Raw genomic sequence first — 6,000 nt, forward strand, 5'->3', positions numbered from 1 at the left:
ACCTGAAGGGGAACAAATGCATGCCTGCTGCATGATAATTGCTATAGATGATAAACTTGGTCATTTGATGCTCACATCTGCCAGGTGTCTGTCCTAAGTGGAGCAGTCAGTGCTCTTTACACTCCGACCACAGCCTGTCTTTCTGGCTTCATCTCCATTTCCATTCTTACCATCTTCCTCCAATCCTCACCAAGGACCTTGTGTTCTGGCTACCCAAAATTACACACCTTCCCAAACAGATGCTCCCATGTCTTGCTCGCACTATTTAGTCTGCCTAGAAGGTCTTTCCTCTTTCCACCAGGTGGTATTCTCCAAAGCCTAGCTCATAAAACCTATGACACATGCAGGAAGATTTAATCTGTTCTCAGAGCACATTGTTAACCCTTTTGTAACAGGTGTGTTAAGGGCTATAATACTAAGTTATGTTTCTCACTGGGCAACGTGAGATTCCTTAAGGGCCAAGCTCCTGCCTGATTCAACTCTGTGACCCAGGATGTAGCCCCATGCCTGGGCCATAGGTTCATTCCACCTGAATTAAATTCAGTTTAACTAGTACTTGATCTAGGATAACTCTGCTTTTGCTGCTTCCTCACTAGCCTGATGTTACCATACACAAAAGCATTTATGGTTTGAGGGTGGATCACAGGAAGACCTGGTTATCCAAGTCAATGGCAGGGCAGAGGGGCAAAGCCTCAAGGACAGGCCGACCCAGGCCTCACACACTCGGGCATCTGGATTTCACTGGTCTCTGGAGTCTGCTTACAGCACACATGTTATATTAAGGATGATGTTTGGATTAACTGCCTCAAAATTTTTTCCACACCAAAATTTATCAGGCTGAAGTTCTTCCCCTTTACTCAGAAAATCAAGTCTTGATACTTAAGGCTGATTTAGAAGGCATTTCCTATCTGTGTTTTCTTTATTATGACCATCTCTGCTTCTATAGCACCTTTCTTCCCTTAACAGAGAAAAAAGAAAAGGAAAAAGCCCTGGAGACTTTTGTTTCTATTTCTCAAAGGGAAATGTGAGGCTTTGCTAAGCAACTGTGTTGACTCAAAGGGCAGAGAAAAGGAGGTGGGGCGGGGGAGGAGATTTAATATTCATGTCTTTAAATTAAAAAAACCATTTCCGCCTTTATTCTAGCTGCTGAAATTAGACAAGACTCTGGACCACAGTGGCATTATCTGTAAAATTGGAGTAAAAATACGTAGCCGACCTGAAGGATTTCTTAGGGTCCCTTCCAGCTTCATGATTCTACACCGCCACTTTCACACCCAAAGACAGGAACCCTAACGTAGTTTAAACAGTTACTGAGTCCACTGAGGTACGAAGGGATGCAAAATCAGAGCCTGAGAGCCAGATATTCCCAAAGCTGAGTCTGATTTCTCTTTAAACAATTCACTTCTTTATTTTCCCAATGGCAAGAGACCAACAAAGAAAGAAATACTGGAGAAAAAAGGTCCTTTCGCTTGGAACACTAAAGGCTAAAAGAAACCCCATGATTCTGATGTGGGAAGTGTTAAAGAAAAAATTATTCTGACACTTGTTAAAATGGTAAGGAAGACTTTATTCAAAAACTATTGCAAAGGCTAGACAGCAAAGCCAGCTAAAGCGAAGAAAGCAAAGAAGCTAGGGATTTTTGCCAACGAGCAGAGTAAGGGAGTCGGTGGTTAGAAAATTTCTATTAGGAGACATCAAGAGTAAGGGGATTCTTACTAAACTGACCTAACAGGATTCTTGCTAAAGTCAGGTCAAGGATTTATACATCAAAGATGGATTGGAGGCTGGCCCCGTGGCCCAGTGGTTAGGTTCGCATGTTCTACTTTGGAGGCTCAGGATTCGCCAGTTTGGATCCTGGGTGAGGACCTATGCACCACTCATCAAGCCATACTGTGGTAGCATCCCACATAGAAGCACTAGAATGACTTGCAACTAGGATATACAACAATGTACTGGGACTTTGGAGAGAAATTAATTATTTTTAGAAAGATGTGGGAATGAAGAACTTGATCAGATATCAATGTGCGGGGCGGGGGGGCTTGCACTAAACTGACTCAGCAAGATTTTCGCTAAGGCTGGGTAGGCAGAAGACAGGATGGGGCCTAAGGTTAAGGCCTAGTCCAAAAACAGGGCTCAGAGGAGCCTGACTAAAGTCTGGTCAAGGAGAGTCTTTGTCAGGAGCCGTACAAAACTTCCCCTCACTCTGCCCCTCCCCACTTCATTAAAGGAACTAATACTCGTCACCCATTAAGCATTTAAAATACCCCATAATCCCATTTTCATTTGGGGAGGGGAGAACTGGAATGATTATCATTATGTTAACAGAAATTATTTCCTGATGGTGAGGTTATAAGCAATTTTTCTTTCTTTCTTTGAGCTTTTCTCTACTTTCCAAAAATTCTGTAATAAAAAAAGGCCCCAATAATTTTTGATTTAAAGGAAGTTAAGGCAGCTGGCTCTTCTGCACTGGGGGCATCAAAGCCAATAAGCTTTCTAATCAAAATGAGGAGACTCCATCACTCCAGCCCCCATTGAACTAGGTTAGAGGGCAGGTCTCAGAGCTGGAAAAATTACTTCCGGAAAGAAAGCTGGAGAACCAGCCTCTCAAACAGGCATGCAACTAGGTGCCCTGGAGCCAGAGCCAAGTCAGCAAAATTCTTATTATTTGAAACATGGAAAATCAGATTAACTCTTTCCTGACACCAAAAAAAAAAAAAAGAAAAAGAATAAAGTATGAAGGCCTAAGGCAAGATGCCAAACCCAGTATCAGGATTTTAAAAGAGAAACCACTTCCCCTCAGTTTTATCACAGCAGAGAGTGTAAAGCTGGGCCTCATATCCCATTATTTACATGCAAATCCCATCAAAAATGAGTTGGTCCCACGCCAGGTGCCCAAATCTCAAAGGAATTCTGTTTCCAGTGAGGCCCCTTGAGCCTTTAAGCTACAATTCTCTCTGCTTTCGTATGGGGGGAAGGGAGAAAAGATGTCATGGCAGCTCCCCACACATGGGAATAACCATGGCCTGGGAAACAAACTGTTGCTTTCTCCCTTCTCACAATCTACCTATTACCAGTTGTTTAAGCTTCTCAACAGCAGGAATCCAGGATTACCTCTTATTCATCTAAATATCCTCTAGAATGCCCCCACAATACTGCTCAAAAGCAAGAAAATTGTTCCCTGAACAAGATGGTAAAGAACAAAAGTGTTATGGGAGGCCTAGATGTTCAAGTCAGTACCAACCAACCCTGGTTTAGGACTATACAGCTGTAGTTCATTCAACACTCCACAGAGGATCCAAATGAAACGTGAGGCTTTATAGAAATACCTATAATACAACAAGAACAAATACTTACTGAGCCTGCTAAATTCCAGGTACTGCTTTGGATAAAGAGGAGGACACAAAGATAAAAGAAGCATTTCCATTCGTTCAAATATCTTGCAATCATGTTTTTCAAAACATCAGAGCCTTCATAACAAATTCATGACAAGAACAACAAAGCGGGGAGAGGAGAGAACATAAATTTAAAAAGACTGAGAGATATGTCAACCAATGCAATAGACAGTGTGGACCTTATTTGGATCCTAATTTGAACAAATCAAATGTAAAACAATTCGTAAGAAATTTCCACATTGACTGGACATTTGATATAAAGAATAAAAGGAAAGGGATATACAAAATGTGCCTCATGAAGAAAGCATATGCTCTTAAAATATGTCCACCTTTTTAAAAAAAATCAGTGTGTTAGGTAAGTTGTTTGGGGATTTTCTTTTCTGCTCTTCAGTGAAATGATTACTAACCATCAGTCATCACCTCTTACAATAAGGTACACCTGTGTAGCAGGGTGCTGATAAAGTATGCTTGCCAATAAGACTCAAAACATTAATATTTTTAAATAGCATCTTTGAAGAAGAAGAATGGTGGGGGCTGGCCCAGTGGCACAGTGGTTAAGTTTGTGTGCTCCACTTCAGCGATCCGGGTTTGCAGGTTCAGATCCTTGGCACAGACCTAGAACTGTTCGTCAAGCCATGCTGTGGCAGCATCCCACATAAAATGGAGGAAGATTGGCACAGATGTTAGCTCAGGGCCAGTCTTCCTCACAGGAAAAAAAAGAAAAGTGTCTGTTTTCCAATAAACTCTGGCATCATACTCTATCCACCAAAAAAAAAAAAAAAGAAAAGAAAAAAATCAGGGAAAAAAAAGAACAGCACGGGAAAAACAGAAAGAAGTAGTATGAACCTTCAAATAGAGACAGGAGGCTACAAATTTTGCTCTTGCTATCAGAATTGACATTGCTCCTCATATTAGGACAAAGACTAACATTGAGAATATTAAGATTTATTTGTTTCCTTTGAGTAAACCAATGTCCATTCCACATATATAACTTTGCTTCAATTGACTTATGCTCCTATAATAGAATCAGGAAATCTGTTATAGCTAAAAGGAACTTTGTTTCTTCTGTTCCTGTTCCTCCCCATTCTGTCCAAACACACTTGATAAAGAAACTGAGGCCCACAGAAGTGCCCAGGGTCCCATAGCTAGTGAGTGGTGGAGCCAGGAGTGGAAGTGAGGGAGATTCCAACTCTTGGTCTAGAACACAGGTTGGCAAACTACACGTTGGGGAGCCAAATCTGGCCTATGGCCTGTTTTTGTATAGCCTGCAAGCTAAGAATAATCTTTACATTTTAAATGGTTGAAAAAAAATCAAAAGAAGAATACTACTTCTTGACATGTGAAAATTATATGAAATTCAAATTCCAGTGTCCATAAAGTTTTCCTGGAATATCGGTACACTCATTCATGTATGCATTCTTTTTTTTTTTTTTAAGATTTTATTTTTCCTTTTACTCCCCAAAGCCCCCTGGTACATAGTTGTGTATTTTTAGTTGTGGGTCCTTCTAGTTGTGGCATGTGGGATGCCGCTTCAGCATGGCTTGATGAGCGGTGCCATGTCTGCGCCCAGGATCTGAACCTGTGAAACCCTGGGCCGCCGAAGTGGAGCGCGCAAACCCAACCACTCAGCCACCAGGCTGGCCCCAATGTATGTATTCTTTATGGCTGCTTTTGTCAGCAGAGTTGAATGGTTGCAACAGAAACTGTATGGTCTGCAAAGCCTAAAATATTTCCTCTCTGGTCCTTTACAGAAAAAGTTTGTAGACCCTGGGTCTAGAGTCAAGTGTCAAGACTGCTTTACTAAACAGGACCAGATATTTGTAAAGTATTCTTAGTGCACAAATGGTAGGCCTCCTGGTCCAACCCAGTTGCTTTACATGTTGGATGCTGCTGGAAGAGAGGAGAACTGGTAGCTGCCCTACGTGTCCTCCAGCCAACACGCTGAGCTGACTGGGGTGATTCAGTTTCTGTTCTCACTGCCCATTCAATCATGAGCCTCTCAGCTAAGCCTGTCAACAGAGAGACCAATTAGTGCCAATTTCTAAGTGAAAGGCGTTTCCTTAAGTCAGGACTGAGATCACCACCTCATTTCACACGAACAATTCAGGGTCACAAGGTTAACCCAGATTAGATTCAAACCAGAGCTTAAAAAGTGAAAGGCAGCCCTTTTACCAATCCCTAGAGCTCTCCAGCCTCCTTAGGAAAAAAGTGTCAAAGAACTCACCTCATTTACCAGAAGGGGACCTAACACTTCAGGGGTAAACAGCTAACAGGCCCTGCAAATTTAATATCGCTCTACAAGATTACCCTCAGGTTTCCCACAGATGTTTATGGCAAAACTTTATTAGAGCCATGTGTAGTAATCAGTTTCCTTGGAATTCGGTTCAAGGGGACTAGGCAGGCCCTCCACTTCAGAGTTCTGAATTTTTTAAGAAATCAGAGACCCACCTGCAAGGGCCAGTGAGTTTTCAAAACACATTCCTTACAAGTGAAAGTATTCTTTTGCCTGGCAGGAAAGATGCATTTATAAGCAACCTTATTTTATACTAGATTGTCTAAAAATGTATTGTCAATAAATTTTTCAATGTGTATATTGGAATATTTTAAT

The sequence above is a fragment of the Equus quagga genome, chromosome 2 (assembly GCF_021613505.1).
Source record: "Equus quagga isolate Etosha38 chromosome 2, UCLA_HA_Equagga_1.0, whole genome shotgun sequence".
NCBI lineage: Eukaryota > Metazoa > Chordata > Mammalia > Perissodactyla > Equidae > Equus > Equus quagga.